This window comes from Squalius cephalus (assembly GCF_949319135.1).
Source record: "Squalius cephalus genome assembly, chromosome: 23".
In the NCBI taxonomy this organism is placed as follows: Eukaryota; Metazoa; Chordata; class Actinopteri; order Cypriniformes; family Leuciscidae; genus Squalius; species Squalius cephalus.
In genome coordinates this window covers 11,428,756-11,454,490 of record NC_137144.1, presented here as the reverse complement: position 1 = coordinate 11,454,490, position 25,735 = coordinate 11,428,756, and the positions used below count along the sequence as shown (strand labels likewise).

General features: G+C 37.9%; 1 protein-coding gene across 2 annotated transcripts in view; it reads left to right on the top strand.

Moving 5' to 3' along the window:
• The first annotated feature begins 36 nt into the window (after positions 1-36).
• znf469 (zinc finger protein 469) overlaps positions 37-25,735 on the top strand; it is a 310,850-nt gene continuing 285,151 nt past the window's right edge. For both annotated transcript variants that reach the window (XM_079859986.1, XM_079859984.1), the window contains exon 1: positions 37-172. The gene's annotated coding sequence lies outside the window, so the exon portion shown is untranslated. The remainder of the gene's footprint in view (positions 173-25,735) is intronic.

Here is a 25,735-nt window from a genome sequence, read left to right as displayed (position 1 = left end):
AAAGTGGTGTGGTGAAGTTGTGGTCAGGGAGAGGTTAACTGGTTCGGGCTGGTTGGGCTGAGCTCTGACGCGGGGATGGAGAGCTCAGAGACGCGCTTCTGCTCCAGAGGATCCCGCGGCTGAACCTCCTCCGGCTTTCTCCACTCTTCTGCGCCGACACTTTAATGCACGGGTGAGTCCCGCTCCTTCCGCAGACATATTCAGCGCGTGACGCATGAGACGTCACAGCAACGTAAAGCGCGTGCGAGCGTCATGCGTAGTCTATATGATAACATGACAGGTTCATTGAACAGCGTAAGGCGCGTGAATAACTCCGAAGGTTTGATTGTAGTCCTCCACGAGTTCATTTAGTTATAACGCAAGTATGAAGATGAGTAAGTTAAAATTGATTTTAAACACTCAGTGATTGATTATTTTGTCAACATACTGATGTTGCTGCATGTAGAGCCACTCAAATTTACAAAAGTAACATGATAACCGTAATTTACTGCAGTTCTTACTTCAGTAACTTGGTTTTAGTAATCAGCAAATTAAAATGGCAGAAATGTTATGAAATCGTAATCCAGTTATTGATTTTACAGTAGTAACAATACCTAATAACTTGTAACCTAATAACTTTTTGAACGGTTACCATGGTAAATGTTTGCCAAGGAAGTCAAACTTCTTTTGAAAAGCGCAATGAGTGTTTGGTCATTTTATCAACACTGTAAAGACTCCATGAAATCACTTTATTTCCATTCACAACCATTAATAGAGCGAGTGCACGCCCACTTTTATTTTTCCCCCCATAAGCGCATGAAGAAATAATTATTTATAATAATAATAATTTGTATTATGCAGATGTAATAATAAGCATTTTATCATTGTTTAATGCGGGCATGAACTGGGTTTGCTGCATTTCGAATTAACTAATAAAATAAAAATGGAAAATATAAACCATTGATTTAAAGTTCAATGTATAGAAGCAGTATATTTTAAGTTTATGAAAAAATATCCACATTAAAATATAGTAGTTTGAGAGTGTAGTGAGATTGAGAGACATTTGCTGTGTTTTATGGGAGTGGGTATCTGTAGATATCTTATTTTTCTTTTCTTGCAGTTCCTGATTGGTTGATATTTCTCTTCAGGAATCATGGGTAATGTAGTTCTGCACCAGGAATTGATTTGATCAATTTTAAAAAATGAAGTTGAAGTAACGCTGATGGCTTGAACAGAAGCATATTGATAACCTCTGAGCTCACGGAAGGTTTGTCTTTAAAGGTTTATAAGTTACTGTTAGTAAACAATCCTCTTATGGACAAATAAATGGGATTTTTTTTTTTTTTTAAACTTCCAGTACTTTGGGTATGCGGGAAGTGGCTGGATTCATTCTGAAAGTGTTTTATTGCTTTTGTCCATGGAACAATCTGTCAAGTGTGGTACACATGCGAACTTCGGAAAATTGTTTCCCCTGACAAAGTATGCAGAATCAACAATTAATTAGCGTCCTTTTAATAAGCATTATTTAATGTCTTGAAAGTGCAGCCAAAACATCAGGACTGGTTTGTGTGGGTGGATGAAAGCTGGAGCGATGGAGATCCATGGGATGTTGAGAAACTTTACCAAATAATTGCTTAGTGACGGGGACTTTCCCAAACCTTCACTGAACACAATGTCCTGTTGTTAATTTTTTTGCTAGAACAGATACAAAATTAACCAAGCCACCTTCCAAATGCACTGTGCACTTCCTGATTTTGCCGAGTTAGACCCGTTCTTGTTGATCCTGGAACAACATTCCTGTCTGAAAATGTAGTCCTAACCCCTAAATCTAACCCTACCCATATCTTATCTCTCTAAAATAAGAGGGAAAATCAAATCTGATTGGTTGATTGGAATGTTGTTCCCCTTGGTGAAATCAGGTTCTGCATGCACGCACATGGGGTCAGTAAGATTTTACTTTTTTTTTTCTTCTTTTCTTTTTATTAGCAAGGGTGCTAAATTGCTAAATAAGGCACTAAATTGATCAAAAGTGTGTAGAAAGAGATGATAAAACTTCTCCCAGACTTTTTCTTGGCATTTTTGTAATCCGGTTTGAGTAGCTGGTCTCAAGATTTTCCCAGACCTGCCCTGAACCTCAGAACTCTCAGCATGTCCTGTAGTTGACACTTGTTTTCTAACCAAAAGCATGTGCGATGTGTAATGACTCACCCTATAGTTGGGTACGAATTGTGCAGATCATCAACAGAACTGAAAAAAAAAGCTAATTTACCCTCCTTAAAAATTGAATTATTCTGAAAGCATGTAATATTGAGCAATGATCGTACACAGTTGCAGCCGACAGATGAAAGATGAGCACAATAATGAAGTGCTAATGTAAGTCTTATTTCTGAAGACAATACATAATCCATTGTTACACTACTGTTCAAAAGTTTGGGGCCATTAATAAAAAAAATTCTACTTTTATTCAGCAAGAATGCATTCAATTGATCAAAAGCTGACATTAAAGACATTTTAATGTTACAAAGGATCTGTTTCAAATAACTGTTCTTTTGAACTTTTTATTCATCAAAGAATCCTGAAAAAACAAAAGCATTACTGTTTCAACACAAATATTAAGATGCACAACATCGATAATAATCATAAATGTTTCTTGAGCATCAAATCATCATATTAGAATGATTTCTGAAGGATCATGTGACACTGAAGACTGGAGTAATGATGCTGAAAATTCAGCTTTGATCACAGGAATAAATTACTTTTTAAAATAATATTCAAATAGAAAACAGTTCTTTTAAATTGTAATAATATTTCAAATTTTTTCTGTTTCTGTTTTTTGGTAGTGTATTGTCATGGAGTTGCTATGCATGTTTTTTTGTTTTTTTTTACTTCCAAACTATTTGGGGACATAAAAAAAAGAAAACCTTTTTGAGTAGTTTGGCTTACTCTTGTATATGGAAGCTTGTTTTCTGTCACAGAACAAAAAAGTAATTGCGCCTTTTTATCTCACAATTCTGACTTTTTCCTCACAACTGTAACTTAATAACTTATATTTACTCACCCTTGTGTCGTTTCAAACCTATATGACCTTCTTTCTTTCGCGGAACATAAAAGAATATCATAAAAGATATTTTGAAGAATATTGGTTTTGAAGAGTTTTTGTCTGTCAATATATCATACGCAGCTTCTGAAAAACATCATGGCTGTTGTAGCCTAAAAGTTGATGTGTAATAAATTCTATGTTCAATTAAATCAAATATTTCGTTCTAAAGCTTTTCGTAATATCTATTTGATGCTTTTCTCATTTAACACAATAATGACTTTAAATGATCTTTTGGGGGTCATTTCTCAGCCAAATTTGATTAGCGATTAATCACCACATCATGTAATTAATTCGATTAAATTTTTTAATCGCTTGACATCCCTAATATTTAAAATTATTTTTGGAGAAGTTGTGTACACAATAAGAAATGAAAGGAAAATATTTTACTTTTTACTTGATGGTTACACCACTTGACATTTTTAGAGTTATTAAATGTAATCGTTTGTGGATAGCATATACGTTTATCAAATTCAACATGAAGGGCCCTATTTTAACGATCTAAGCGCATGGTCTAAAGCGCACGGCGCAAGTGCACTTAGGGTGAGTCCTAATCCACTTTTGCTAGTTTAACGACAGGAAAAATGGTCAGCGCTCCCGGCGCATGGTCTAAAAGGGTTGTTCCTATTCTCTTAATGAGTAATGGGTGTGTTTTGGGCGTAACGTGAAATAAACCAATCAGAGTCTCATCTCCCATTCCCTTTAAAAGTCAGTTGCTCTCGCGCCATGGCGGATTCGCTATTTACATGACGGAATGAGCAAGCAGAAAAACTGAACGCTTCTCCAAAGAACAAACGGATACTTTATCGCAGACATTCTTATTTGTCCCACTAATGTTTTGATTCATAAATTCATGAAAACAGCATATGGCAGACACATGATGCTTTCCAAATTTCAAAAATAGCCCCATTCCCTGAACTTGTAATGGCCTTTCCGCAACAGAACAGAAAGAGATAAAACTCAAGCCAACATTAATACGATTCATTTCAAAACAAATAATCACGGCAAGGCGTCGAGGCATTCAGGGCTAATTAGTTCAAATCAAAGAATTTCGAAGAGCTGAACTGGTACAATATGGTGCTAGCAACGCCAAGGTCGTGGGTTTGAGTCCCAGGAAACACATACTCTGCAAAAATGAATGGAGTGTAAATGCTTCAGGTTACAGTTTGATAGAAGTACAGCAGTTGTATCTTCAGATCACTGTATAAAACTGCACTTATATGCCTCATTTGCAGAAAACAAGAGCTTGTTTGGCTCTCTGCTACTTCTGGAACAGAAGAAAAGTTGGGATGTGATCAGTCGCCAACCTACTGCGGTTTATTGATACGGCACTGGTCAACTTAAGACAATAGGGTTACTTGTGGAAGAATTCTGCTAAATCATTCTTGAAAATCTTGGGAGACGTTTCTGAAGAACAGATCCAATCGTGCTCTTAGCAGATCTATTGTTGTTTGATTGTCAATGTGACAATAACGATAAAAAATGTATTAATCGGGAATGAATAACAGACGTGAGAGCCAAACCAATGGAAAAGAAAACATGAAATCACTGGGATTCAACAAAACCAAAAACACTGTATAAACACAAAAGGACAATAAATATGAAATATTAGACAGTATGTAATTGGACTACTGTCATATTTGTGAACCCGTCTGTTCTAAGTAATCAGCCTTTAGTATGTCAAGCAACCATCACTAATGATAAAAAAATCTATAAATAAAAAAATTAAAACATTTCACGCAATTTATTAATTCATTACAATTTTGGGGAGTCACACCACATGACATTTTACATCCTGAACTAACTTTGACATTAAAAAAAGTCTAATTATTTGACTTTTTCTGAGACTAATTGACCTTGGCACAGCTGGGTCAGCTGAGGTCACTTCCTGATTATTTAATTTTCCTGCATATTTCTGCTTGTCGGTTGCACCACATGACTTTGATTGGCAGACACAAGTTCTAAGAAATAATAAACAAATGATATGCCATATTACTTAAGTCTTTCTTTCCAGCAAATTCTTGAATGGCTTTTTTTTCTTCATTAAGACATCAGGATCGTTGTAACACCCTGACATTTTTGTATTTATTTGTATGAAATTTGTATTTAATAAAATAAAAACAAATTTTAGTTCAGAAATTAAGAACATGCTCATCACAGAAAAGTTGTATTTATAAGCCATTGTAAGAATAAATGACATTTTTTAATACATCTTTGAACAGATTAATCGGTCCAGACCAAAAAATCTCCATCATGTTTCTGACTGTTTTAATGCAATCAATTTCGATCAGTTTAAGAACGGCAGTCTTTTCCTCGGAGAATACTAGAATGCCAAAAACGAACAATTCGATTATATATCAGTTGTTAAAGTTTTTGTTTTTGTTTTTGCTTTGTCAGAGTGGGTCTTGCAGCATCATGTCTGTTTGGAATCATGTTCCTATTCCATGGGAAAAGTTCTCTTGTTTGTTGAATGCAGGAAGAACTGTCATTTGAACATTTCTTTGAACTAAAAATTCAACTGAGCTTGGCAAAGCTGTGTTTAATTTTCTTTCCCCCTATCTGTGTTACAAATATGATCATGCCAGATGTGGCAGAGGAGACATGCTTCACTTAAAACATTTCATAATTTTGACTCTCTGTTACGCCAATTTGCGCAACTGCCAAAAGTTCACGTCGGGGGAACGGTTCCTTTGAGAGTGTGTTTTGTTGTGGCCGGTGTGCTGCCAGCCGTATGCTGATTTAATTATTATTAATGGAATGTCTTGTAGGCCAAATATTTGTGATTTCTCTGACTGGCTTTTGTGAGCTTCTTACACGCTCTCATTTGTTATAGACAGACAGACAGATACGCAGGGTCGACCCCCGGGGGTGTTGATCTGGGTCAGATCACTTATTCCTGATCTCTCCACTCCACCTTTCCCAGCCTCGTTTCACTTCTGCTGGCTGTGAGAGAGTTAACAGGTTGGTGCTTCAAGATATTCTTCACATTTTCTGAAGAATATCTTAAGTTACATTTATGCATTTGGCAGATGCTTCCAAAGAACTAAAGAACTAAATTGTCCTCTAGAGCCAATTCCCTGTTGCATTTGCACCGGCAACTCTCATGTGACGCAAGACATCCGACTGCTACGTCATTTAAAGGGTTAGTTCACTCAAAAATGAAAATGATCCTTTAATTTACTCACCCTCAAGCCATCCTAGGTGCATATGACTTTGTTCTTTCAGCCAAACACAATCAATACACACAATAAAGAGTTATATTAAAAAATATCCTGGCTACTTCCAAGCTTTATAATGGGAGTGGATAGATCCTGAGTTTTTGAACTCCAAAAAGCACATCCATCCATCCATCATAAAAGTAATCCATACGGCTTCAGGGGGTTAATAAAGTCCTTCTGAAGCGAAGAGATGCGTTTTTGTAATAGAAAAATCCATTTTGGCAAGCAGGGCGTGGTTGAACACAAAAGAAGATATTTCGAAGAATGTTGGTAACCAAACAATTTTTGGTCCACTTTGACTTCCATTGCATATATATATATATAAAAAAAAAATATATATACTATGGAAGTAAGTGGGGACCAGAAACTGTTTGGTTACTGACATTCTATCTTTTGTGTTCAACAGAAGAAAGAAACGCAACAACACTGGTTCCTTTGATACAGTTTTGGAATGACATTAGGGTAATGTAATGACATTTTTGGGTGAATATACCTTAAAAATCAGCTTCTTAAATATTGTCAGGAAATATATTAGCATGAATTCTCTTTTAAATAAAGATGTGTAGATACTGGCAGCTTTCTCTTTGGGTTGTATTCGTTCCTCGTACCAAGACGATTAAGTTGATGATAACCAAAATGTGTGATCTGCTCTTGACAGTATTGATAAGGGCTGGTGGAAGAAGAAAATACAGAAAAAGTGTGAATTTGATGCATTAACCGAGCCAAATCGAGTTCCCACTTGGGAGTCCTGACCTCATTTTTCTCAGTCTGGCTATATTTTGTCAAATCGAGCTCATGAAGCATTGCCAAACCAGACTCATGTCTCTCATCATGTGTGAGGGCTTCTCCTCTTTTAATGAACTATAGTTACAAAAACTGTTTGGAATCTCAGAAAGCTGTAAATTAATGCAAAAAGCTTCACTGGCAGCAGCGATGGCACATCTTGTTGTTTCTCAAGGAAATTTATGAGATTTCCACCAAAAGGGGGACAATTTGTGCCATTTTATTTTTTGTAGAGTTTTGATCTAGTCTTAGCTTTTGTCCCATTGATGCTAACTCTGATTTATGTCTTCTATTTTTTCTGGAAGTATATTAATGTCATAAAAAAGAGCATGTCATAAAAAAGTAGCAGTTTTGAAGGAAGTCTTTGCATCCAGTTTTATGGATTAGCCGGAAACACAGCTTAGCCCTTGAAAACCTGCTAATACGCTTTTAATACACTCCATACCGGTTGCTGACTTGCAAATGCACTCTCCAGTGCCCTTGGGTAAGATCCAAGTACGAAATCTGATCTAATCTATTTTCATGGAACCACCGTGGCCTGTCAATTCATTCATCCTGAGCGTAATGCACCTCAAGACATGTTGTGAAAGGCTCTTATGCAAGGCTATAAATCATATGTAATACTGTCAATCGACTAAGACCTGAATTTTTGTTCTTTTTGTATGACAGATTATGCAGTTTCTTGGCTCAAACCTTTAAAAGTCCAATCAGGTCTAATTAGTATGTATGCTTATGTAAGAGAGCGAAGGAACCGGAGCCAGAAGTCTAATCTGGGAAGACAGTCTGAAGCGTCAATAATCCCTCAAGCAATCAAGCCTAAACAAAAAGATTACTTGTGCTTTATTATACTGATGTGCAGCCCGCTATTAAGATTGGCCAAAAAATGAAATTCTGTCAACCCTCATGTCATTCCAAACCCCCTTTCTTTCATCTACGATTCACAAAAATAAAAAACTGGAAGAATGTACTGGAAATCTTCCTTTGGCATTGTATTCCTCAAATCTCATTTGGGAAATCTGAATAAGCACATATTCAAATTTGATGCGCCATGATGTATGACGTAGACGTCCAACGAGGAGAAGCAAATGTAATTTGGGCCTAATGGGTGAAGCTACAAGAAGCCATTTTTTAAAAAGGTTTAAAGGGGGGCGTGACCAAAAAAGTTTGAGAACCACTGCCCTAACCCTACCCACAACCCTATCCCTCAACCCCGTAATGAGCTTTTATTACGTTTCAACTGATTTTAGCATTTTCCGATGTTTCGGTACTATGGATGAGAAACTTTTCGGAAAACACTTGAAAATGCTGGTAGATGCCGTAACTACAACATCATACGGCACATTCACAGACCGCACACAGCTCGATGACATTCTGCTACATATTTCTTACAAAATTGAAAAGGATTTTCTCAATCTGGCAAGTCTTAATCTGATTGGCTGACTTTACGCATCTTCTGGGAGTAAGGGCACACAGTTTTTATCAGTCTGCTTGGAAACGTGTTTATGATGTTGATACAACAAGAGCATTTGAGGATGAAGTCATTGAATTTTGAATCACATTTTTAAAGATATTCAATTTGTTTTCAGGCAAACACATAAACTAGATAAACTCATTCCTAAATAAACAACAAAAATAACTTTGGTTGGTTGCCACAGTTGGTTTTGAGTGTTCTATCCTTTTTTTCGTAAAGAGCATATAGGCCTAGTTCTACCTTCAATGTCATGTGCTTCTGTCGTCTATTACGCAGAAAAAGCTGATCGTTTTACACACTGGTACATTTCAAAAAGAAATATTTTGGAGCGGCAGATGCCAGGGTGGACAATCAGACCACCAGGTATTTTGGCCAAAGGATTTTTCATTCGTGCTGGTATGTCCACACTTCAGAATTATAGCTGTTGCTCATCAAAAGGAGTGGTTGATGTAAAAAAAAAAAAACCTGCCAAGTTAAGGATCTCAGTGGTTGAAAAACAAAACAAAAAACTCATCTTATTTTTACATCAGGGGAAAAAAAACACCATAAAATGTTGTAGAACACACCCCATCATTAAAAAAAAATATACAAATATTTACACATCAAATTAAAACATGGCATGTAGCCTTGAAGTATTTCTCAATAAGTAGAAGTTGCTTCAATTGTTCAAGTAAACAAACTGTCAGAAACAAAGAAATAAATGTGTTTTTCTTTGTTTCTTGTCAATATTGTTTGACATATCACGCAGTGACTATTAGGGATAATGGTTTAAATTATTTAAATCATTTTATTGCTCGCGTGCTTATGAAAATAATTATCGCTGAACGAATCAGTTAACGAATCCGAAAGAAGATTCGAGTCACTTGGATGAATCAAATGACCCGCAGTTCATTCAAGTACACCTGTTGTTATTTTAACGGACGCAGTGATGAACACGCATGAGCACTGAGGTAAAAAAAAAGTTATTTATCATACATTATTCATCCTTATTCCTGTCAAAACATTCTTAAGTGCTGAGATTAATGACGTCGCGGACGATAGCACATGTTCTTTTCGCATTTAAAAAAGAAAATGCTTGCTGTTAATAAACGCCATCTTTCAGTTGTTGAAAAGGTCGCCACGTTTAGGCTTAAAAATAATCCGAAATAAAAACATTTCGCTTCTAATCCATTATTTGTACTTTACACATAATGTAAATGGGCCTAGTAGCTGTTTGAACAAAGTGTCCGGTAGGCTAAATATCAACAAACAGGGTCATTGTTGTAAATAGTGATAAATGCCTTAAAATAAACTGTAAATAGAAGTGATATACTATTTGTATTTGTAAAGGTATTTAGTTTAAATAAATGTGGGCTGATTTGAAAGCACATACACTGCCTTAAAGGGTTAACGTTAGTTCATTGAAAAATGAAAATTCCGTCACCATTTACTCACTCTCATGTTGTTCCAAACCCGTAAGTCTTTCGTTCATCTTCGGAACACAAATGAAGATATTTTTAATGAAATCTGAGCGATTTCTGCCCCTCCATTGACTACGCAACGCAACTTTAATGCGTCCAAATTTTCTGAAGAGAAATGATCACTTTATGACGATCAGATTGAATTTAGGCTTTTATTCACACATTAATCAACGCACACACATCTGTTGTGGTAAACAGAACCTCATTGGTTCTTGCTGAAGCTCAAACGTGCTGCGTAACACGAGAATGAACCTCATTGGTTCTCGCACCTAGTGAACATGCTTGAGCTTCAGTTTATCACAACTGATGTGTGCGTTAATTAATTTAATGTGAATAAAAGTTCAATCTGTTCATCAAATAAAGTTATTGCATTTCTTCAGAAAATTTGGACTAAACCTCTTAGCCTAATGTATATGGATATGATCTTTTTATTATTTTTTTGAAGTGTTAAAGTTGCGTAGCTGTCAATTGAGGGACAGAAAGCTCTCAGATTTCATTAAAAGTATCTTAATTTGTGTTCCGAAGAACAACATGAAGGTGAGTAAATGATGACAGATTTTTCATTTTTGGGTGAACTAGGCCCTAACCCTTTAATATTAATATCAAAATAGACAGTGACAGGTTCACTCCAGCTCACTCAATATGCAATCAAACAAGCTGTGCAAATACCTTTGCTAGTACTGGATTTACACAACAATTTAGATCGTAATCCACATTTTAGATCTGCAGTGGTTGCCGTGGTTGTAGAAAGCTGTTTCTAACTAGGTCTAAGTGGAAGGGTATTAAGCTGTATGGAGGCCACATGTTAAAATATGAGGTAGCTTCAACACCTGAGGATGTTTGTGGGAAACGTCTGCAGTTCTGTAAGCAGTTAAGTAGAGGCTTGAAGTTGGACCAGGAACGAATAGCTGTCTCCTCTCATGTCACTCCACAAAGGCCACTTTCAGTCTATCTTGATGAAAACGTCACATGATATAATCATCATCAATGGAGAGAAGTTGTGCGTGCGTGACAATTTTTCCCTCTTATGTGATGTCATCACAAGAGGTTAGCTTTTGCACATACACTACCGGTCAAAAAAGCCTTGAATATTGAGAAATATTACAATTTAAAGTAAGTGTTTTCTTTATATTTTAAAATATTGACATTCTCGCAGTGGAAAATACATTGCGGAGCAAAAGAGGATGCTGACAACTTGCCAATAGCTTTCAAATTTTGACTTTAAAAAAAGAAAAAGAAATTCAAACAATACAGTTTTGTGGCTCTTTGATGTGTTGACACATCGCTTCAAGCGGCTTATCATTAATTGTTCTTATTATTAACAATGTTGAAGACAGTTTTTGCTATTTAATATTTCTGTGGAAACATTTTTTTTTTCAGGATTCTTTGATTTAAAAATAAATACATTTCATGATTCTTTTTGAATTTCAAAAGAACAGCTATTTTTTTATAGAAATCTTTTGTAACATTATAAAATATTTACTTTTAAACTATATGCATATACAATATATATACACTATATAAGTGTAATTAATATTTCACAATATTACTTTTTCAGATTTCAAAAACATAAAAAAAATCAGAATTATTACAAACTTTTGAATAGTGTATTCATATTTTTCCCGATTTGTGTGTTACGAACAAAAGCATATGGCGTTCTTGCAGGGTTGGAAAGTCCCTTGATATCAAGCATTTTTTCTCTCAAAGGGTTGTTTTTTTGGAAAGCAAAATATTTACAAGAGAGAATTTCTCAAGCACGCAAATTGTTTCTGTAAAGGAAAGTGGTCTCTCATTGTGATTCCCATTGCTACAGATTGTCTTTTCATTTAAAGTGCAGAATCCCAACTTTATATCCCGCACATTCCTTCCCAAATGGGAAATCCACAATCCAATCTATGTGACCTATTTGTGTACCTCGATAAGGAGTAAATCTGTCTTCATTCTGCATTCTGTCGTGAACAAATGTGCAAAATATGCGAGCATGCTTCATGCATGGTTTGTGTCCTGCAACCTCTATATGAATGCACAGATGTTGATAAGTGATCTAAATGTTCTTGTTTGACCTAGTTTGATGTCATTGTAGTTGAGCTCTGGATGTTGTGTTCTCTTGGTGGGATGACGAAAGAGTGTGTGAGACTGAAGATCTGTCAGCTCGACTTCAGGGAGAGAATATTGAAAGCAGCTACAGCATTTCTCTGCTTCTTGGCATATCCGCTAATGTGTGCTGATGCAAAACAGATGCATTTAAAGGATGCTTTTAGCCAGGGGACTATTATGTGATAAATACACAGATGCACTGCTTGCTTACACACACACATGATATATGTGAAATTAAGGCTGCCAATGCAGTATGCAGTTTTACAAGTGCAATTAATCATGCATCTGTTTAAAAAAAAACTAAAAATTCTTAATTTATCACCAAACCATTTGTTGCAAAAGCATATCTTAAGCATTGTCATTTGAACAGCCAGTAATGTATCAGTTTAAGTTTCATGAATCTTTACTTACTAGCCTACTTATAATTTCACTGAAAGTAGTGAAATCTTGTGGTTCGAGTCAGATGTTGATTCAGGAATGCTCTGACTCATTCAGTGAGTTCATTTAATAGATGACTCATTAGAATGATTCAAATAATTAGTTTGTCTTAAGGCCCGTTCACGGCAAGAACGATAACCATAATGATAACTATATTAGCGTCCACAGGAACGTGCAATATCTTTTTCATCCAGCTTTTGTCGTCTGCCACTTTGAAGGGATAGTTCACTCAAAAATGAAAATTCTGTCATGAATTACTCTCCCTCATGTCGTTCCAAACCCGGAAGTCTTTCGTTCATCTTCAGAACACAAATGAAGATCTTTTTGATCAAATCTGAGTGATTTCCGTCCCTCCATTGACAGTCTACGCAACTGACACATTTTATCGCTTCAAAAAGTTCATTAAGAGATCATAAAACTAATGTGTGCTAAGGTTAGGCCTCAAGATCCCCAAAAACACGATACTCTTCAGCAATTACAGTGCAGACACTGTGAAAGCCCTAGATCAGGTCAGTAAAGATGAGATGAACCAACAAATCAACTACTGCGTTGTGTTTTTGAATTTCTACAATAAATCTCTTTGTGCAAGCAAGAGCAAAAATTTGGAGTCTGTACAGCTGCCTCTAGGACAGTCAACCGTTACATCAGGCTTTGTTAATAGGCGTTGCTAGACTAGACAAAAGCAGTGTCATTGAGCTAGAGAATACAATTTAAACATCATTGTCTGCCGCATTTTAGTAATCAATCCACCATGTTCATATGACTCAGAGCAAGTCTTCAAAATCAGGAACAGCTTAAGTGCAAATGAGCATGTCAACATTTCATCAAACACATTAAAGCAAGCCGCAAAATGACCGACAGAACGGACTGTTTCCTATTGTTTTAAAGAGTCCAAAATGTGGCCACAAGACCCTCGTTCCGGTGATGTCAGTGGCTTGTCTGAAAATCTAAACTACACTTCTAATGCAAACAGCATTTTGCTGCTATTGCACATTGATTTAAAGCAAACGAGAATGGAAAAGGGTGGAAATGGACAAATCAAAGTGAATGGGGGTTGTTTATGTGCTTGCTAAAATTCATTAAACTTCTAAACCGTTAACAGAAAAAATGTGACCTTAAAGGAATAGTTCACCCCAAAAATGTAAATTGTCATTATTTATCCAAACTACTCTTCTGTGAAATACAAAAGATGAGTTTTTGAATGTTATATTGGCCACATTTTTCAATATGATTACAATGAAAGGGTACTGGATCTCTCAAGCCTAAAGAGTTACAATAAAAGCATCATAAAAGGGCTTCAAATGAGTTTGCACTATATTAAACGTCTTTAGAAGTTTTTTAGAAGTTACAAAAAAAAAAATATTTAATGAAAATCTTATTTGCAGTCTGTCGGACTTCATGAGAAAAGTAATGATGTCTGATTCATCACTGCATCATTTTCGTGTGTCAGGACATTCCAATGAATCACTTCATGAATGATACATTCATGAATCTCACGGTTACCCCACTGATCCAGTCACAGTCATATTCATAGTTCACGAATCACACTGAGCTCTTTTATTAGGCTACTCTCTAAAAAGTTTAACTATGATTTACTAAATATTTTTGGTGAAAGAAACATTTTTATACTAAAAATTTTTTAGTAAATTTTAAAGCTGTGAAATCAATTAAATATACTGTATGAATTGAGTAAATGCAAGTAAAAAAATTGAGTAAATGCATCTGGTACATTAACAAATAAAATTGAGTAGAAATAATTTAACATTTAAACATTTAAAAAACAATATTTATGAGTAATATGAACTGTTTTTATTTATGAGTAATATTAACTTTTTTTTATTTCCTCTAAACCTTTGTAAAATAGTATGCCATACAACTACCAGTATACATGACATTGGCCTTTATTGTCGATGAGTCCAGCAATACAGCATATTTTACACTGTTTTACATGTATACAATATTGCCTACATTTAAACTCATTTAACAAATATTTTAGAAGTAAAAATTAAACTTCTAAAATGAAGTTTAATTAAACTTCTCTTCATGTCCATTTTGATTTGTCCATTCAGGTAGCCTAATTCAAGTGTAATCAACCGGTCTGTTATCCAATTTCCACCGGATCAGCGCTGGTTCTCGTGCCGGAGACGGACTCGTGCTCTGCGGGTGAACTTCGAACTTCAGACCGCCGTCCTGCGTTTCACTCATAGCCAAAAGATACTGCGAGCGACTGACTCCATGACCTGCCAATAAACAAACAATGCACAGTCCTGAGGACATTTTATCATCCAAATTAGGCTTTCTTTTAGTGAAAAAAAACTTAAATATAACTGTCAATTTGAGATAAAATTAACTGTTGGATTTTTAGTCAATTATTTTGGTATGTTTAACTCAAAACAATCAAGTAGCCTAAATAATATTCAGAGATTTTATTAAGTTAATAAAGTTAAATATTACTGTAATATTTACTATGCCACAGAATTATTTTTTACGAGTGTACTCTTGCATCCTTTTGAAGTTTGACAGCTCCGGTCCCCATTGACTTTCATTATATTGAAATGAAGTAGTCTTCAGAACACACCTTTTATGCTCCATGAAAAGTCAAATGGTTTTGAAACAACATGAGGGTGATTAAATTACAGTGTATTCATTTTTGGATGAATCCTCCATTCATATAAATGGTTAGCATTTCTGGCTTTATAGATTCAAGCTGTGCACGATTTTCCTCTGTATACATGCTGGCATATAGAACCAAACTACCGTACTGTAATTGTTCCCAGCATTTTCCTCTTGCCGCTTTACTATTAGGCTGTTGTAGATCTGGCCTCTGGTTTGTTTTACAGCTCTAAATACATCCCCATACAGCCACCTCAAAGTATGCAACATGACGGCATTATGACGGATTACCCGCAAAACTCTGTCATACACAAAACCCGCAGATCAACCCCTGCTCCTCTGCTCGTTTATTATCATGTCGGGAAGTGGGAATACATTTCATCACTTTTCAAAACCATAATATTGATGTAGGGGTGTGTGATAATGACAAAAAACAGTGTTTAAGATATTTTCTGGGATTTTGTCAATCACGATAATTAGACAATATTTTTGCTGAACTGTGTTTTTGTGCTGGTAACTTGGCTGGACTTCCAAAGCTTTTCATATTCTTCATAATCTGTACGTTGGTCAGTTTACAGCAGTGGCATGTTAAATCATGAATCATGATATGAGTAATTTTATTTCACGATAACAATCACAATATAGTTATTTTTGCTTTAACTGGGCTTGACGGTTCCTTTTTTTCCGAAGGAACACCTTTGCACCTGTAGAATTTTTATGGATGCAACTAGCCTAACAATTTTTGGTAGCTAAAAATTTGGTGCATCCCTATTATTAGGCAAAATTTGCCCCCTTAAACTGATTTCCAGGGGAGGTTTTCTACCCGTATTAGATGTATGCATCATCTTTTGTCAAATTCTTAAGTTTAATCAATAAATTTATTTAGAATAAGACAATTTAGGCTGTTGATGATCAAATGGAATCAATATCAACAAAATCAATTTTTGCACTGCAGAAGTGACACAGATGCTGCATCTGAAGCACCATTCAGATGTGTTTGCACTGCAATTTCAAATGCATAAATAATGCTATGAGATTAATACATTTTTGTAATATTGATATAGGATTTTTTTTAAATGAAATGCATTACACATAAGCTAAAACTGCCAGTAGGTGGCGGCAAAATCATTGTCTTAATGAAGTCATTGAATCATTTATTCAACTGATTTGTTTAAAAATGCTGATTCATTCAGGACGAAACACCTGTGTTGCTTAGAGATGCACAGCGGTTCATTGGCGAATTAGAGCAAAAAAAAGGACTATTCGGACTAAAATGTAACACTATTAGCATCTTATTTATTTAACTGCAATTTAAATGTTTAAAATCAGTAGGCCTATCACATTTGCAATTGTGCTGATATTCGGTAATCGTGCTATCATACAGTGCTTTCTTGTCTAATATTGCTTAATCATACATATTGGACAAAAACTCATACAGGGACATTTTTGCTTCCATGAATTCAATTTGGGGGTCATTCTCACTGCATTCTACCTTGCTATATCATGCTGTGAAAGTGTGCAATCTTACTCTATTTGTTTTTTTTTTTACACATTGAGTGACATGGTCGATAATGTCAGCTTCCACATCATCAACATTTATTTATTATCATACACATATCATACACATATTGCACACCTGTGCTGATATAACTATATTTTTGCATTTTGTGTACCGCTGGCTCGTACAGAACTGACTGCAATGATGCTAGAAGGATGTTAAGATGCAGTTCTTAAAGTCTCCCTGTGGTGAAAATCAAGCTTTTAATGTTGTTTATGTCTATGTGGTATTTTTTTAAGACTTTAAGACAAACCATGTACTAATTCATAAGTCAGCACCATTGCCAAGGACAGTCTCTAAATCACGGTTTGAAATCGCTGATGTTTCTGATGTCACAAACTACTTGTAACCAGAGGATCTCTTTTTTCGGTATGAAAATCGACACGGTCGCCATGTATGCACAGCTTACGAGCGAGCGCGCGTAGTCACTGCTGACTTGCCTGAGACAATTCGAGGGCAAGAGTGCGGTTCCACTGAAGTTATTTCAGTGGCTCCTGGGGCATATAGCTGCAGCGGCAGCCACACCGCTTGGACTGCTTCATATGAGACCGCTTCAGCACTGACTTTGCGATCGAGTCCCGAGATGGGCATGGCAACAGGGTACGCGGGCAGCAGTTATTCGGGCCTGCCATCAGACCTTCACCCTGTGGTTGACCCTCAGCTTTCTACGGGCCGGAGTACCCTTAGAACGAGTTTCCCTGGCATATTGTTGTATCAACAGATGCCTCTGCCACGGGTTGGGGTGCCATGTGAAATGGACATGCTGCCGTGGGCTCCTGGACAGGACCCCAGCGCCTCCTGCATGTCAGTTGCTGGCAGTATGGTTCGCTGTGCACCGCTTCCTGGCGTTGCACAAGGGCCAACATGTACTAGTCCGGACAGACAATGCGGCCACAGTAGCGTACATCAACCGACAAGGTGGTCTATGCTCCCTCCGTATGTCACAACTCGCCCACCATCTCCTCATATGGAGTCATCTCTTGAGGTTGTTTCGTGCCGTTCACATTCCGGGAGAACTGAACCGTGCAGCCGACGAGCTCTCACGGTCTCATCCACTTCCGGGGAAATGTATGGTTCAGCTGGTATGGGAACAGTTCGGCGACGCACAGGTAGATCTGTTTGTCTCCCACGACTCTTCCCATTGCCGCCTGTTTTACTCCCTGACCGAGGGGACCCTCGGCACGGATGCACTGCTGCACAGCCGGCCGCGGGGCCTCCGCAAGTATGCGTTCCCCCAGTGAGCCTTCTTGCACAGACACTGTGCAAGATCAGGGAGAACAAGGAGCTGGGTCATTTTGGTTGCGCCTCACTGGCCCACCCGGACCTGGTTCTCTGAACTAGTACTCCTCGCGACAGCCCCTCCCAGGCCAATTCCTCTGAGGAAGGATCTATGGAACCTGTGGCTTCTGGACAGGACAAGGCTGGTTTGAGTACCCTACCACCAGGGCCTGAAATTAACACCCGACCACACGCCAAATGCGGGTGAATTCTGCAATTGGCGGGTAACACTGTCAATCTACCTGCCACATTGGCAGGTAGCCACTGAGCCCCTTCGCGGGGAGTTTGATTGACAGGCGATCTGGCCAATCATAATCCGCCGAATCCGCCTTTTTTTGTCCGACAAAGCAGTCAGGAGAGTTCAACGTTGGAGGATTTGAACTTGAAAAAACGGAGTATACTGAGTAGGCCTACTGACATCTTTCCGCAGTTAAAACTAACCACATTCCTACTTATGTTAGTTCATGTTTATTTGATGCTATAAATTAACTAGAAGGAAGAGATGATCGGTTCACGAGCAGCTTTAACTGAGGCACCACAGTGATCTGTCAAGACACATTAGGCTACATAATCACAAAACGGTATTGTCTAAATTTCTTTAAAAATTACCTAATTTTAACGTTGAGACTTTGTTTAATATCAAAAGTAACTAGGACTGTCTTGTCTGTCAGCGTGTTGTCAGTGTCCTCTCTGCTGCGCGATGTGCTTTTCATTGCGTGAGATCATGGTTTGGCGTGAGCGCGGTGTAGCTTGTCGGACATAGCAACAGTAACTAAAGGGGCCGGGTCTTTGCGAAGGTTTTTTTTTTTTTTGCAACTGTTGTTCTTTGACATTTAAACGAAGTCAGCCATTTAGTTGGATTTTAGCTAAAAAATGTGGTGGCACGACATTACTGGAGTAAAGAAAGCATCTGTGAAAGCAGCGCAGTTTGAGTGTTTTGGAACGTATATGTGATCGGAGAGAAAGATGAGGCCCTTCTCTGACTACGTTTGAATGTGTGAGTTAAGTATTAAACTGTTGGTGAGATGAGATGATAATGCAACGCTGAGTTGCACAGATGTTGGGAGTTGGGAACCGGTGAGAAAATGTCCGGTAGCCTACCCGGTAACTTTACCAGTAATAACAATATTAATTTAGTTCTGCTTAACGGTTCCTGAACGCTGTAACTAACAGCTGCCCAGCCATCAACACAGCCGCGTGTGATTTGTTTACATACGAGCTGCACTAGGTCTATATCTGTATTCTAAGAGTTATTATTACTTGTATGGATCTCGTTAATTACTTGACAGTACTTAAATGTGTATTCTTACAAGTTAAAGAACAAATGTTTGTGCAATTCCTTTTTTTCACCTTTTATGAGGCCCAAAAAAAAAACTGGCTGGTAAAAAGTCACTGTGGCAGGTGGATTTTTAAATCCACCTGCCACAGTGGCTGGTGGTCAAAAAAGTTAACTTCAGGCCCTGCCTACCACCACAGGTGGTGGCTACCATCACTTCTGCTTGGGCCTTGTCTACTCAACATGCCTGTGCGTTGAAGTGGAACCTCTTCGTCACCTGGTGCACTTCTCGCCGAGAAGACCCCAGAAAATGCCCGATCGGGTCCGTTCTCTCCTTCCTCCAAGAAGGGTTGGAACGAAGGCTATCTCCTTCCACTCTCAAGGTTTACGTGGCCGCTATCTCAGCTCACCACGACATCCTGGAGTCAAAAACAGTGGGTCAGCACGACCTGGTCATCAGGTTCCTGAGGGGAACCAGGAGATTAAATCCTCCTCGCGCTCCCCTCGTACCCTCTTGGGACCTCGCAGTGCCCTGCAGAGAGCTCCCTTTGAGCCTTTGCAATCAGTTGAGCTTTCTGACTATGAGGACAGCGCTCCTGCTGGCATTGGCCTTCATCAAGAGGGTAGGGGACCTGCAGGCATTTTCGGTGGACGAAACGTGCCTAGAATTTGGGCCTAGAACATGGTTCCCCCCTTGGGTGACCTCCACATGTGTATTTCCACTGTAAGCCTCTCTGAGCGTGTGTCTTTCCCTTGGCAAGCCACCTTGCCAGCCCTGGGGTTGAAATATTCCACCCTGTGGGCTGGATACCCCAGTGTTCTCCATATGCAGCCCGCTCGCGGGTCATATGTGTATTTTGTAAGTCCTCCCTTCGGGCAGGCATTGTGTTGCATATTTCCACTGAGATATGCTTCCCAGTGTACCTTGACATTCCTGTGTTAAGTAGGAGTCCTTCGTCCGTGCTAGTCTCACGACAGGGAGCTCAGACTTACGCAGGGCACTGGAAGACAGCCGAGGTGGCGTGATTAGACTGGGAACCCCATTCGTCAGTCACTGACGTAACTCGGAGTGACTGAACAAAAGGGATTGTCTCGGTTACGTATGTAACCCTCGTTCCCTGAGGAGGGAACAGAGACGTTACGTCTCCCTGCCACTTCTGCTGTACTGCTCAAACCACCTGAGTTCAGTCTCGGCTCCTCAGCAGGTAACATAACTGCATGTTGCCAGCGTACTTCCTTATATACCCATGAGGTGGGGGGGAGTTACACTATGCAAATTCTGCAGACCCATGGCATTCCCTTGCCATTGGCTCGTTTTGTAATATTCGAAGGTGATAGGCTTTCTAAGCGTAACCCCATTCGTCAGTCACTGACGTAACGTTCAGGGAACGAGGGTTACATACGTAACCAAGACGTTACACCCCTAAGATGTTCTGAGTGCTTTTTATCATGTTGTTATATGGTTGCTGCCAGGGTGTTCAGGATTGTTGCTAGGTTATTGATATTATTATTATTATTACTATTATTATTATCACTCTCAAGATATTCAGATCTATGCTCTCAAGATATGACTCTAGCCCCTCCATTGTAACTATGGGATTCTTACTTTAGTTTGTCCTCTTTTGCCCCTCTTCTTGTCGTATCTTCGTCTCTTTTCTCACTGTTTTTCTTTGATAACACTGTTGCATGCTCTAGAGCCAGTCCAAACTGCACAGCAGAACTTCCTCTTCAGCAGACTAGACGATTGAAAAATGATGTGGACTGTCCAGCTGGTTTCTTTCCAGATGGAATCAAACAGCTGAGGAACATGGGATTTGCAGCCTGGCTGTAATAAGGACTTTTAGCAGTAATGTCTGCCCTGACTGATGATACACTGGTGCCCAGATACAAGCCTCTGACAAAACTATTCTGGCCAGAACTGACCTCAAAACATGCGCTGACTGTCTGCCGCTGCCTATATCTCAGGTTGTCTCCTTTTCCCTCTCAACACTCTTCATCACTTGGTCATCCACCTTCCCACAGGAAAGTTTTGTTGCTCATATGGGTTGATCTTTCATAGCTCAGAATAGGGCTGGGCGGTATGATGGTATATATCGTTACCGCGGTGTTGTTAACGTGATATTTTCGGGAAAAAAAGGCGCAGCAGTGAAGCACCCGTAGGCTACAGTTTCGCACGTTCGCAACGGGGAAAGCATGAAGCTTACTTGACAACAACAGTTCATATATCAATATCGTAACGAATAGAAATAACCTTAAATAATGTATTATCTGCATCTTTCCGTCTCTTATGTATAGTTACTTTTAAAACACAAAAATCGCATTAGCATGACACGCAAGTGGTTGCCGTGGTAATGAACAACCTGCTTGTTAAAGCGAATGTATAATCCTGTATCTGAGGCAAAATTACTAAATATGCAGTGCGAGTTATATATTTCTAACTCCAAACAATTGGCCACTGAACCAGCTGATAAAATCTTCCTTTGATTTGATACATGAATACAACTTGACGCTCAAATTAACCAATCGCATTTTACTGATGCAAAAGACGCACGCATGCACACTAGGGGTGGGCGATATAGCCTCAAAATCATATCACAATATTTCAAGAATATTTGCGATAATGGTATTTATGACGATATAGAAAAAAATAATTTGGAACATTTTTTTATTACATTAATCTCACCTAAATGTTTGCTTACTCATTGCGTTTTTACAATTGGGTAATTTTGTTGTTAAGAGTTTACACAACACAAGGAAGCTTGATTTTAATCTTTGAATTAAATTGAAAAAAGTAGCAAAAATGTATACAAAATAATAAAGATACAAATAAAGAGAAATAAAGAGAAAAGTTTTTGGGTAGGTCTAACACTATTAGTCAGAGATTACAGAAACTGAATAAGATAGGCTAATCAAATGTAAAATAACACTGATAGTATTTTAGTCCTGACTAAATTAAATACATAGGCTATTAATTCTGATTTATTACAATTAAAAATATCTTTTGTTGTTTTGACGACAACAATGACAGACTCATATGGCTGCTGTCACTTTTAGAGCTAGTGCACGGATCCATTGCTGTTTTCATTATACTGTCTGTCACACTGTCACATGCGTTTTATGCTTATTAAAGACATAACCGACTGTGTTTATGAGTATACTAACCAAGACCAGAATTTTGACACAATTTTGCATGTTTTTTCCCCCATAAAAGTGATATTAACCGAGAAAAATAACTTGTTTGTGAGGCGGCTTTACTATATGGATTTATGCAGAGTAAAATTCTCTGCATAAATCCCGTGCGAGGGATAGTTTAAAATCGCTTGAATGTTAAAACTGATAAGACTTAAAAGGAAGTGTAAATGATAAACTTTAGTTACTATGCAATGCTGGCCCGATTGTGCAAGTGACTATTCCGTCATGTCCCGACTCCTAAACGTGAGAGTGTAGTATCGATGCCTGCCTTGAGCAACCCATTTTGAGAGACAGACAGAGAGAGAAGATGCAGCACTGTGGAACACAACAGAGAAAGTTGTAAAATGATTTATTTGACTTTATAATCTGTGTGGATTCATTTAGGGTTCTCATACAATCTACATGTTTAAGTGAATCAATGTTTGTGGGGCAATTTCCCGCATTATAAGTGGTAGACCTGCGGGAATTATTAAAATACAAAGTTGCTCCGTTTTAGGTCCTAAATCATAATTGGAGGCTGACTTGCTGCTCCTATTCTCAGACAGGTGTTGTTGTTGTGCGCGCTAGGGAATGTAAATGTAAATCAATCATTGATATCGCCAGGGTGCGATTTGTGAAAAAAACAGAGGGGGGGATGTTTTGAAACATTTTTATTCATAAAAATAAATCATGAGAACATGAACTTCATTCACTGCATTTGCTGCTCTGGACCCTTTTCATTGTTCCCAGCTAGCTAGCTAGAGTTTTCGCGCTGAAAAATTACATAAATATTTGTACTTGGTGACATTCTGAAAAGCCGTACATAGATCAAAGCTAATGGACATGATCAGATAAATCAGAGCTTAGATTCTCTGCCCGAGCCCGAACTTAACCCGACCCGGGCCGGGCCCTTGATCCAGCACTTGTGTTACAAAATGCAACACGTCACGTGTGATGCTCAGCGTCTCCTCCACTCGCACGCATCACACCGAGCCCAGGATAATAAAGTTTAAAAATATTTATTTTGTTTAAAAAATATTCTATATTCTAAAACCTTGTTGAATTAAATTAGAGTTGTAGCCTACTAGGCCTACTCCTCCTAGGCCATCCAAAGTTCATTCTTGTTCATTTTCTGTGTTCATCATTGTTCACGTTTTTTTTTTTTTTTTTTTTTTTTTTTTTTGGATCCATTTGCGATCCATTTCATTCTGAATAAACAAACAAGGCAGTTTACATGATGTGTCCTTGTTGCATTATTCATTAAGATAATAATTAATAAATTAATAATTAATAAATCCACGCACAATTATCCGTGAACTTGATAAATGTCGCAGATATGTTTTACTATGCACAAACAAATGCCTTTCAACTTATGTGTAAGTTGCAGAAGCAGTAAATGAATGTGCAGCAATTTGTACAAATAGAGTGTCTGTAGGCCTACTATATGTGTTGTAGCCATTAAATAAGCTCATTTAGTTTCATGTTAAAATATTATAATGTTATTTTTTTCCATCTATGTTGATTTATGAAAAGTGAACAGCCCGAGTAAGATAGGATGTGCAGTATATCGGGAGACTTGGAGTGGGTCAGACATGATTTTGACCACTTCATTAAGTTTTGTTTTGTAGAAAGCCTTTCTTTAAAGTGAATTTCGTTTTGTATAAATTGTATCTTAATTTTAATACATTTTTCATCAACGAATTGCATGTATTTAATAAATAAGAAGCAAATATAACAGACATAGGCTATAATTATAGAGGCGCCGCCGCGGCTGGAATTTGAATTTATCTTATCGTAAATTAACCGAAACTAAGTGTAGGCCTATGCCTCAAAGAGAATATTAAGAAATATATCTAAAGAAAGCTTGAAATGTCTTTAAACAAAACAATTGATCAAAACGAAAAGAAATAGGCAACACTCTGATGTAATCCATGCATTTCTCCATGCGCATTCACTACGGAGATGGCGATCGTCAACTTCATCTTTGCTTCATCTCAACTTCCCTGGCGCCACCCCTGGTTATAACGGCCCACGTATTAAAAAATGGTCGGGTTTAAATCGGGCTCTGGCTCATAATTACAGTTAATGTGTCAGGCTGGGCCGACAAAGTCAATTCGTCTACCGCGCCGCGCGAAACGCCTTCGCGCCGCAGGACCTCTAGACGCGCGTAAACGCGTCTTTACATTGACTTAACATTGAAATCACTTGCGCAAGACACTCAAGAGTGAGTGTGTGAGTAATCAAAAAACCTTTGCGTTTAGCCTCAATTGAGTAAAACACCGTATGTGTAACTTCGGCCATTCTCAGTGGTGTGACTGGGACACTAACTCTGCTTGTCATCATAGAAACAGATAATCAGATGTGATGTTTATTCCCGCTTCAGTAATGTGCTGCATATGCGGCGTAAAAAAAGACCTGCAACCGTCTCGCAAGTGTTGATAGGCTATTACTCGTGAGGTGTAACCAATCATATAGCGCGGGACATTGAGCAAGTCTGCAGAGTGGTGATTACAGAGAGGCTGCGGAGCCAGTCAAAGTAGCGCATTTTAAAATAAAATGGATTTTAATCAAACCATGGATCCGTGATAAGTTTTGTGATCCGCCTCGCCACTAGTGTAGTAGCACTGATCACTTTGAGGGGGGGATAAAAATAAATATAGCTGCGAGCAGCGATTACGGGCCCAAGCCGGTGGCACCGCAACCCTGGTGCCTTTAGTTACCTAAAGGCACCGGGGTGGCGGTGCCGCCGGCTTTGGCCCTTCATATATATATAAGACAGAAAATATTACTTGTCTTACCATATTCTGATTTTATGATACACTCAAAATATTCCACAACATTGATTAACGTTGATTAACGCGTTGATTAACCGGTGGTAAAATATTCTCACCGTCACATACCTAGTATATTTTTATATAGATACAATAGGCCTACCTGATTTTGAACACAAGAGGGCAGTATAGCACTATGAATGAGATGATTTATTTATTTTTTGGACTAAAAAAACATTCTGGCTGTTTTTAAACTTAAACAATTATTAAATTGAAAAAAGAAAAAAGAGTTCTGATATTTGTATAATTTTATATAGAAATAAATGGTGTATAATTACATTTTTAGAAGATATGAGGCTTTTAGTGTTTCCATTTTTGACATTACTTTAATCCCTCACCATAGCAAAACTGTTTGAGATATTTATTATCTGTTTACAATTTAGCATCTTTAATGTATTTTCATCATGTTGAAAAAGTTTGGTGGGAATAAAATAAACCACTTAAGAGGAGTGGGTAAAAATTCAG